The sequence below is a fragment of the Physeter macrocephalus genome, chromosome 7, assembly GCF_002837175.3.
Source record: "Physeter macrocephalus isolate SW-GA chromosome 7, ASM283717v5, whole genome shotgun sequence".
NCBI classification, from domain to species: Eukaryota; Metazoa; Chordata; class Mammalia; order Artiodactyla; family Physeteridae; genus Physeter; species Physeter macrocephalus.
In genome coordinates, this window is record NC_041220.1 from 9,193,582 (window position 1) to 9,203,619 (window position 10,038).

Below are 10,038 nucleotides of genomic sequence, written 5' to 3' on the forward strand. Positions count from 1 at the left end.
CCTGGAGGATGCTTCCTGCCTGCGTGTCATTGGCCAGAACAAATTCACATACTCAAGCTTGGTGCCATAGGGTGGAGAGGGGCAGCAAATATTTCTGAATAATAATGATGCAATCTGCCAGTAAATTTCCCTTTTGCTTAAGCGAGCTTAGGTCATATTTTCTGTCACTTGCCGCCAAAAGAACCTTAACTGAGGAAAGCTGTTGAAAGAATTAAATTAGAAATTTTATATACAATGGTCAGCACATGGTAAACATTCAGTGACTGGGAGCTTCTATTTCCAAGCGCACGAACGCAGATGAATTGAGGATTACATCTTTCTCAAATGTTCTCAATGTCTTTAATTTATTCACTATCTCACCAGCATTTATTGGGTTCTTTTTATGTGACACACTCTGTGCTAGGTGGTGGGGACACAAAATGATACAGTACTTTTACAGTTTAGTTCTCCAGTAGATTTCATGTTAAAGAAATAACATGAGGGCTCAGTGTCTCATGCCTAAGGGAAGTGATAAACATCGAGGAGATTACTATTCAGAAGAAGTTTACACGTGGTACGTAATGGAATGGAACCGGAAGTGTGACTGATACTCATTTACTCACCACTCATCAACCCATCTGTGTCCAATGCACACTTATGAGCCTCTACCACGAGCTAGACCCTCTTGAGGTAGAAAAGCAAGTGGCATTTATTCTTGTCTTTACTTAAAATGCAGTAGTAAGGAGAGGTGAGCTGAGAGGATATAAATGGGTGCTATACTAAGAAAAATAACCGTAGTGGTGCTGATGGCTAATGCTGTCACAGTCACCAATAACCTCCACTTTGCCAAAGCTAAAGGTCGGCACTCAACCTTGCTCCACAAGCAACTGACGGAGTTCATCCTGCCCTTATTCTTCACTTGCTTATGCACACCACCCTCCCTGGCTTTCCTCCTAAGATCAGCCCTCTGTTACATGCCTAACACACTTACCCCGTGGGGGATCTCACTCAGCCTTCTGGCGTTAAGTGTCATCTCTACACTGATGATTCCCAGTTAGATGGCTACCTCCACGTCTCTCCCCAGCTCCAGAATGACTGATCTTATTGCCTCCTTGTATAATAAGCATCTCACAGTTATCACCAGGCTGGACGCCTAATCCGCCAGCCCCAAACTGGTGCCTCTCTCGGGCTTCCCACTCCAGTAAAGGGTACCACCTTTCACCCCAGTTGCTCAGGCCAGCCTCGGAGTAATCCTAATCCCTTTCCTTCTTTCCTCCCACTTCCAATTCATCAGCCAATCTGTGGACTCGGACTTTCAAAACATGTTGAAGGCGGTCATGTCTTCTCTCTTCCCCTCTAGGCTACCACCTCAGTCCCGGACTCAGCAGCCTCCTTCTGTCCTGGGCTCTCACAGCAGCTTCCCCTCACTGGCTTTTCTGCCTCCGTTTTTGTTGTTATTTTCGACATGGCAGCCACAATAATTCTTTTAAAACTACAGTCAGATCATATCACTTCTCTTTTCAAAAGCCTCCAAAGGGGTTTTCCCCGGCGGCGCAGTGGTCGGGAGTCCGCCTGCCGATGCGGGGGACGCGGGTTCGCGCCCCGGTGCGGGAGGATCCCACGTGCCGCGGAGCGCCTGGGCCCGTGAGCCACAACTACCGAGCCTGTGCTCCGCAACAAGAGAGGCCGCGATAGTGAGAGGCCCGCGCACCGCGATGAAGAGTGGCCCCCGCCTGCCACAACTAGAGAAAGCCCTCGCACAGAAACTGTCACAGTCACCAATAACCTCCACTTTGCCAAAGCTAAAGGTCGGCACTCAACCTTGCTCCACAAGCAACTGACGGAGTTCATCCTGCCCTTATTCTTCACTTGCTTATGCACACCACCCTCCCTGGCTTTCCTCCTAAGATCAGCCCTCTGTTACATGCCTAACACACTTACCCCGTGGGGGATCTCACTCAGCCTTCTGGCGTTAAGTGTCATCTCTACACTGATGATTCCCAGTTAGATGGCTACCTCCACGTCTCTCCCCAGCTCCAGAATGACTGATCTTATTGCCTCCTTGTATAATAAGCATCTCACAGTTATCACCAGGCTGGACGCCTAATCCGCCAGCCCCAAACTGGTGCCTCTCTCGGGCTTCCCACTCCAGTAAAGGGTACCACCTTTCACCCCAGTTGCTCAGGCCAGCCTCGGAGTAATCCTAATCCCTTTCCTTCTTTCCTCCCACTTCCAATTCATCAGCCAATCTGTGGACTCGGACTTTCAAAACATGTTGAAGGCGGTCATGTCTTCTCTCTTCCCCTCTAGGCTACCACCTCAGTCCCGGACTCAGCAGCCTCCTTCTGTCCTGGGCTCTCACAGCAGCTTCCCCTCACTGGCTTTTCTGCCTCCGTTTTTGTTGTTATTTTCGACATGGCAGCCACAATAATTCTTTTAAAACTACAGTCAGATCATATCACTTCTCTTTTCAAAAGCCTCCAAAGGGGTTTTCCCCGGCGGCGCAGTGGTCGGGAGTCCGCCTGCCGATGCGGGGGACGCGGGTTCGCGCCCCGGTGCGGGAGGATCCCACGTGCCGCGGAGCGCCTGGGCCCGTGAGCCACAACTACCGAGCCTGTGCTCCGCAACAAGAGAGGCCGCGATAGTGAGAGGCCCGCGCACCGCGATGAAGAGTGGCCCCCGCCTGCCACAACTAGAGAAAGCCCTCGCACAGAAACCAAGACCCAACACAGCCAAAAATAAATAAATAAAAATTAATTGATCAATTTTTTAAAAATTATTGTTTAAAAAAAGCCTCCAAATGCTCCACTTCACCCTGCACGCTTAGATATGAGAGTGACTCATCCCTCATTTCCCGGGTCCCATTGGCTCTCTGCTCAAATGTCACTTCATCAGAGAGGTCTTCCCTGATATCTTATCCAAAAATGCTAGTTCCTTCTGCCTTCGCCCTCCATTCCTTTACTGTTTTATTTTTCTTCACGTTGCCACTTGCCATCATACAAAATATGTATTTATCTGTTTATAAATAGGGGGACGTAAGCACAGAGGAGTTTGCATTCCCAGCGCCGGAAACCGTCTAGAAGAGCGCTGGCACGCAGATGCTTTTATTAAGTGCTCCAGGCATTATGCGAACACGATTCATTATCAGTGACATCATGCTACCACATTAGATTTGCTGTATTACTGTCCACGTTTCACAGACGTGGTAGCCGAGGCACAGAATCGGTAAGTAACCTGCCCAGAGTCACAGCGCTCTCAAGTGGCTTAGCTAGGGCGCTCCTTCGGGCGCTCTTCCCCCGGAGCCCCTCGGCCTCAGCGCTGGGCGCTCAGGTTCGACGCCCGAAAGCCGTCCGCGGGGGGCCAGCCGGACGTCCGGGGGACGCCAGCGGGGGCGCGGCTCACCCAGCCTCCCGCCTCCTGGGAAGTCAGCGCGCACCCGTCCCGAGCCTTTGGGTGTCGGAGCTGGCAGAGCGCACAGGCTCGGGCAGGCGGCTGGGCGCGGCAGCGGCGCGTACTTCGGCGGCGTCGCGGAGCGCCGCGCAGCCCGAGCGCAACGCCTCCCGTTTCGTTTTCCGGACGCGCCTCGGCTTTGTTTCGGTTTCCCGTCGTTCCGTCTGCAAAACGAAACTGAAAGTGGCGCCAAACTGCGCAGCGCTCCTTTGGACGGAGATGCCTGTTGGCAGCAGTCCTTACCTCTGCGAATCTGTCTGGAACAGAGTGACCTTGCAAACGTGGTCTGTGGTTTGGACACCTGAAGCTCCCTCAGAAATACCCTAGGGCGTCTTTTTTCTTCAGATTAAAAACATGTATAATAGCATTTGCTATTAGTGATTATGGTATCAATAGAGACAGAGGGAAAGAAATCGCTTATTATTCTAACACCCCAAAACAACTCCTGATATTTTGATGCATTTTGGGGGGCCTTTTTTTTCCTATTATATATTTAATCTTTATAAAATCATGTCATTATACAGTTTTATACGCGCAGGATTTAACTGTAAATTGCGTTTTCGTCAAACATAATATCATGAACATATTGCCCTTTTATTATGTATTTTTTAAAATAAGTTTTAAATTGTTGCATAACGTTCCAGGTTCTGACAGTACAATTCAGTTATTTTCCTCTTGTGGAAGTTTGTTTTTTTCTCATCAGGGCCTTTTATAAATAATAGTATGATTGACATTATTGTGAGTAAGTATTTGACCAAATTTCTGATTACTTAAAATAAATTCCAAAAGATGTGTCTGGAGGAAAAACTTTTCCTCTACCCTCTTAGTTCTTATACTGAGGGCCTGTGAACTGAACTGACAAAGACAGATTAGCGAGAAAAAAACCTCACAACTTTATGAATATTTTATGTGCGCAGGAGTTCACAGGAAAGAAGTGAAACTCAAGAAGTGGTTAGACTTAGGAGCTTATAGGCCATTTAACAAAGAACAGGGGGTTTGCGTTTTGAGGGTTGATCAATTGTGGGAAAGTGTCTTTGAAATATATTAGGGAGGGCTTCCCTGGTGGCGCAGTGGTTGAGAATCCGCCTGCCAGTGCAGGGGACACGGGTTCGAGCCCCGGTCCGGGAAGATCCCGGACATGCCGCGGAGCAACCAAGCCCGTGCGCCACAACTACTGAGCCTGTGCTCTAGAGCCCACGAGCCGCGACTACTGAAGCCTGTGTACCTAGAGCCCGTGGTCCGCAACGAGAGAAGCCACGACGATGAGAAGCCCACGCACCGCAACCAAGAGTAGCCCCCGCTCGCCGCAACTAGAGAAAGCCGTGCGCAGCAATGAAGACCCAACACGGCCAAAAATAAAACAAATTTTTTAAAAAAGATAAAAATAACATCTTAAAAAAAAAAGAGAGAAACATATGAGGGAAACTAGTGGAAGGTAAGGGTTACTTTACTAAAGGCTGTTTATGCAGACTCATCTGAGTGCCAGCTCTGGTGATAAGGGTCGTTCTTTTCTTCCTGGTATGGAAGGGGGGTGCACCTTCACAGGAGAAATGCATGCCAACTTCACACATTTATGCTTTTAAGTTGATAAGGGGAAGGCAGAGAGCTCTTCCTGCATCTGTCGCCGCTCGGTTGCCTTCAGCTCAAAGTCATCCTTAGGCCAAAGTGGCATATTTTGGGGTGGCATATTCTGATCCCCTTCAGATGGAGATTAGGGACCACGCGATACTTAAAGCCAAATGCTTCTCCAGGAAGAAGGTACCACTTTCCACCTCCATGAGTGTGTGAATCTTTGGGAATTTTTTAATTGTTGCATAGTTTGCAAAGTAAATCGTTGAAAAGGATAAGATCACAAGATTAAAAAAGAAAAAGAAAACTTAAGTGTTAACAAAAACTTTACCGGTAATGGTGTGCTTAACTTCAAACGTCTGATAGTTCAGAGACAAACGCTTTGGGAGAGCAGTTTGGATTGTCTTGTAGGGAAATGTGCTCAGGTTTTCATTCGTGGGCACACCTGGCCCATCGGGAGGCACGTTACTGCACTCTTCACTGTGAGTGCCTCTGGCATCGGCCTCTCACGCTCAGGCAGGCTCCCTGCCCTTAGCAAAGGATTCACTGTTGTCACTCTTCAGGGCTGGAAAGTCAGAGGAATGGAGGAGGGGTGGTCCCATCTTCTCTCCTTTATCTGGCTGGGTTTTGACTCCACCCTCATAGAGAAATGTTAGGGCAAGCGACAGGTCCTTACAGGTTCCCCTCCTCCACACGCCCGCCCACCCTTTTAAATAGCAGCCATCGCCCCATAAGGACAGTGCCGCACGTTGAGTCTATTTCCTTCACACCTTTAAGGCGGACTTTAGGCCTTGATTTAAGAGTCATTGGAAGAGATGGGAACTCCCGGTGACCCTGCCTTTTGAAGAAAAGTACTTTCTTAAACTTGGTATTATGTTAACAGTCTTGTGGGCGGTTTGGTTTTGGTTTTGTTCCTAAAGAACGAATTCGGGCATTGGAAACTCTACACGTTGGTCCGGTGAGCTGTGGAAAGGAGCACTCCCTGGCTGACTGTCACAAAGGAAGGGTCTCCACTTGGGGATCTGGTTCTGAAGGACAGCTGGGAACTGGAGAATTTAAGGAAATAAATGTTATGCCTAAGTACGTATTTTCATTCATTCATTTATTTATTCATTCAGTATTTTTGAGTTTCGTGTGCCAGGAACCACGCAAGATGCCAGGGTCCAAAGATGACTGTAACACAGTCCCTAACCTCACGGGGTACAGTGTAGTGAGGGAAGGAGGCGGGAATATAACACCAGTATAACACCAGTTACTATTTAATTAGAGTCTATGAAAGAGCAGGGCAGCATGAGGTGAGAACCTGTGACCCTGTGATCTTAATCTTAGGTACCGGAAATAACTGTGGGACCCACTTGGACCTCCAGAGTTGGTGTAAAGATTATTTTAAAGCGAAACTATTTGAGCTACAGAAAATTCACAGAGAGACATCTTACCTGACTAAAACAGGGTCTCCTGAAAATACAGCTGCCGTTAACCCTCCTTTGAGGGAGTTTCCTATGAATTCAGCTATTGTAAAGACAAACCGCCCAATCAGCATCAAAAACCCAATTGAACCTTCCATCCTCTCCCACTGAAGCCCTAAATAAATCCCTTTTGCTAAGTTAATATATGTACACCTCTACTCAGGCTATTGTACAAATTTTCCATTACTGGGAGCTCCTGTCTGCGCATGTAGATAAACTTTGCCTTTTCTCCTGTTAATCTGTATATACTCAGTTAATTTGCAGGTCCCCAAACATGGGACACAAGTTGGAAGAGGAAAGGTTTTCCTCCCAGCATAACCTTTTGGCTTGTCATAAGCCACTGGCTCCTAATATTTTACTTAGTAAAATCGGGGGAAAAAAATCACATCCTCACACACAGCTTCCGAGGCCAAATGATATGACAAGCAGTCTGAACTGTGTGTTCATGAATTACGTGCACTGGAAATTTTCAAAAGCATGTTTTTTAATGCTAGGAAGTTACCTTTTGTTGCTTTGTCTGCTCATTAAATTGTATAAGAGATTGCTGTCGCTTAGGGGAATGAGCACTGACCGTGGAATGAAAAGCCCAAGGTTTGCGTCTGTTCTACAGCTGATGCCAGTTCACCTCTTTGAGTTTTCCTAGGTTGAACCGTATGAAATTGCTGAGAGTTATGTTTTTGATCCACAAAAATGGCAATTTAATAGGAATCAACCTAGTGGTATCTTTATCTCACAGGGTGAGATAGGTGTCGTAGGTGACAGTACTCTATAAATTCTAAAGCCCTGGACTATATGTGGGTGAAGAAATTTATTTTTCTTTTAGGCTGATAAGTATAGCATAAAAGTTAGTACATTATGCAATGTGTTAAAAGCCCAATAATTCAAAAGCCCAATTCTCTTTCGAATTATATATTGTTTTGGATTCTGCCCTGCGCCTTTGTACATGTTGGTGAATGTTAAAATAGCTTGAAGGCTTTGGAATAAAAAGTTCGTTCGGGGTTTTCCATAAGAGGTTATGGAAAACCCCGAACGAACTTTTTGGCCAACCCAATAGTACAGAAATACAAGAAAATAAGTTAAAATATCTGTAGTCCACTTGGTGACCCAATCTGAAGAAGGATTAATAGATTTTGTATCATTTTTATTATAGGAAGATAGAAACTCTGACTGGTATAAAAATTATACAAGTTTCCTGTGGATGCTACCACTCCCTGGCATTATCAGAAGGTAAAAAAAGTCTTCTTGGATCTCCTATGTGTCATCAGGAAGTAATTTTTTGAATAAGAATGATACCTGTACCTCGAGTCTGTCATACAGAGTGAAGTAAGTCAGAAAGAGAAAAACAAATACCGTATGTTAACACACATATATATATGGAATCTGAAAAAAAAAGAAATAGTTCTGAAGAACCTAGGGGCAGGACAGGAGTAAAGACGCAGATGTAGAGAATGGGCTTGAGGACGGGGGAGGGGGAAGGGTAAGCTGGGATGAAGTGAGAGAGTGGCATGGACATACATACACTACCAAATATAAAATAGCTAGCTAGTGGGAAGCAGCCGCAGAGCACAGGGAGATCAGCTCGGTGCTTTGCGACCACCTAGAGGGGTGGGATAGGGAGGGTGGGAGGGAGACACAAGAGGGAGGAGAGGATATATGTATATGTATAGCTGATTCACTTTGTTATAAAGCAGAAACTAACACTCTGTTGTAAAGCAATTATACTCCAATAAAGATGTTAAAAAAAAAAGAATGATACCTGTTGAGTTTAATGCACTGCGGTTCATTTTAATGCGTTTAAAGTTAAAAAGAAAACTTAGATGTAATAACTTATAGAAATCTGACATGTGTTGGCATTTCTCTGAGTAGCATTAGAAGAACTTGATTTTTGACTTCTTGTAAATTTTCCATTTCTGGTCAAATTCAACATAAAATGTTGTTTCCCGCCCCGCCTCCCAAGTCATTCCACAACTATTTATTTGCCTACAGTGTTTCCAGCAAAGAGGATACAGCAGTTAACAAACCTAAGACCCTGCTTTCATGAAGCTTATATTCTGGGGAGATGTAGGGGAAGTGAGCCTTAAACACACAAATAGTTGTGTGGTGTAACAGGGATAAGGGCATGAAGAGAAGTGAGGCGAGGCAAGGAGACAGAAAGTGAGGAGGTGGATGGAGGGCAGGGGTCTTTCTATTTTATAAAGGAGGTCAGGGAAGCTATCTTTATAAGGTGAGATGTGAACAAAGACTGAAAGGAAGGGAGAGACATGATGCTAAGGTCATGGTCCAGCAGGGGGTCTGGAGAGGGGGGATAAGGGAGCCAGGAGAGATGAGGTCTGAGAAGTGGTCGTGGGAATCCTGGTGACATGGGGCTTAGGGGCTGTGGTAAGAATTGGCCTTTTATTGAGTGAGAGAGCAAGCTCCTGAAGGGTTCCATCTGACGTATATTTTTATTTTTCTTATTTATTTATTTATTTATTTATTTGTGGGTTTTTTTTAGACTTAATTGATCATATATTTTTATCATGCATCAGTCCTTTGCAAACATAAAAAGCATGCATCAGTCTTTTGCAAACATAAAAAGGAAAATGTGCACCAACCAAACTGGCAAAGCTTTTCCTAAAGCTTCTTTGCGTTCTTTTTTTTTTTAATATCTCTCTAATTCTTTTTTTATACAGCAGGTTCTTATTAGTCATCCATTTATACACATCAGTGTATACATGTCAATCCCAATCTCCCAATTCATCACACCCCCACCCCCACCACCCTGCCTCTTTTGCCCCTTGGTGTCCATATGTTTGTTCTCTACATCTGTCTCTATTTCTGCCCTGCAAACCGGTTCATCTGTACCATTTTTCTAGGTTCCACATATATGCGTTAAAATATGATATTTGTTTTTCTCTGTGATGTTGAGCAGCTTTTCATGTGCCTCTTGGCCATCTGTATGTCTTCTTTGGAGAAATGTCTACTTAGGTCTTCTGCCCACTCTTGGATTGGGTTGTTTGCTTTTTTAATACTGAGCTGCATGAGCTGTTTGTATATTTTGGAGATTAATCCTTTGTCTGTTGATTCGTTTGCAACTATTTTCTCCCATTCTGAGGGTTGTCTTTTGGTCTTATTTATGGTATCCTTTGCTGTGCAAAAGCTTTTAAGTTTCATTAGGTCCCATTTGTTTATTTTTGTTTTTATTTCCATTTCTCTAGGGAGGTGGGTCAAAAATGATCTTGCTGTGGTTTATGTCATAGAGTGTTCTGCCTATGTTTTCCTCTAAGAGTTTGATAGTGTCTGGCCTTACATTTAGGTCTTTAACCCATTTTGAGTTTATTCTTGTGTGTGGTGTTAGGGAGTGTTCTAATTTCATACTCTTACATGTAGCTGTCCAGTTTTCCCAGCACCACTTATTGAAGAGGCTGTCTTTTCTCCACTGTATATCCTTCCCTCCTTTATCAAAGAAAAGGTGACCATATGTGTGTGGGTTTATCTCTGGGCTTTCTATCCTGTTCCATTGATCTATATTTCTGTTTTTGTGCCAGTACCATACTGTCTTGATTACTGTAGCCTTGTAATATAGTCTGAAGTC

General features: G+C 45.1%; 1 pseudogene; it reads left to right on the plus strand.

Annotated features, from left to right (window-relative positions):
* The first annotated feature begins 476 nt into the window (after window positions 1–476).
* The window catches only part of LOC112061860 (probable E3 ubiquitin-protein ligase HERC6), a 51,081-nt pseudogene continuing 41,519 nt past the window's right edge, over window positions 477–10,038 (plus strand).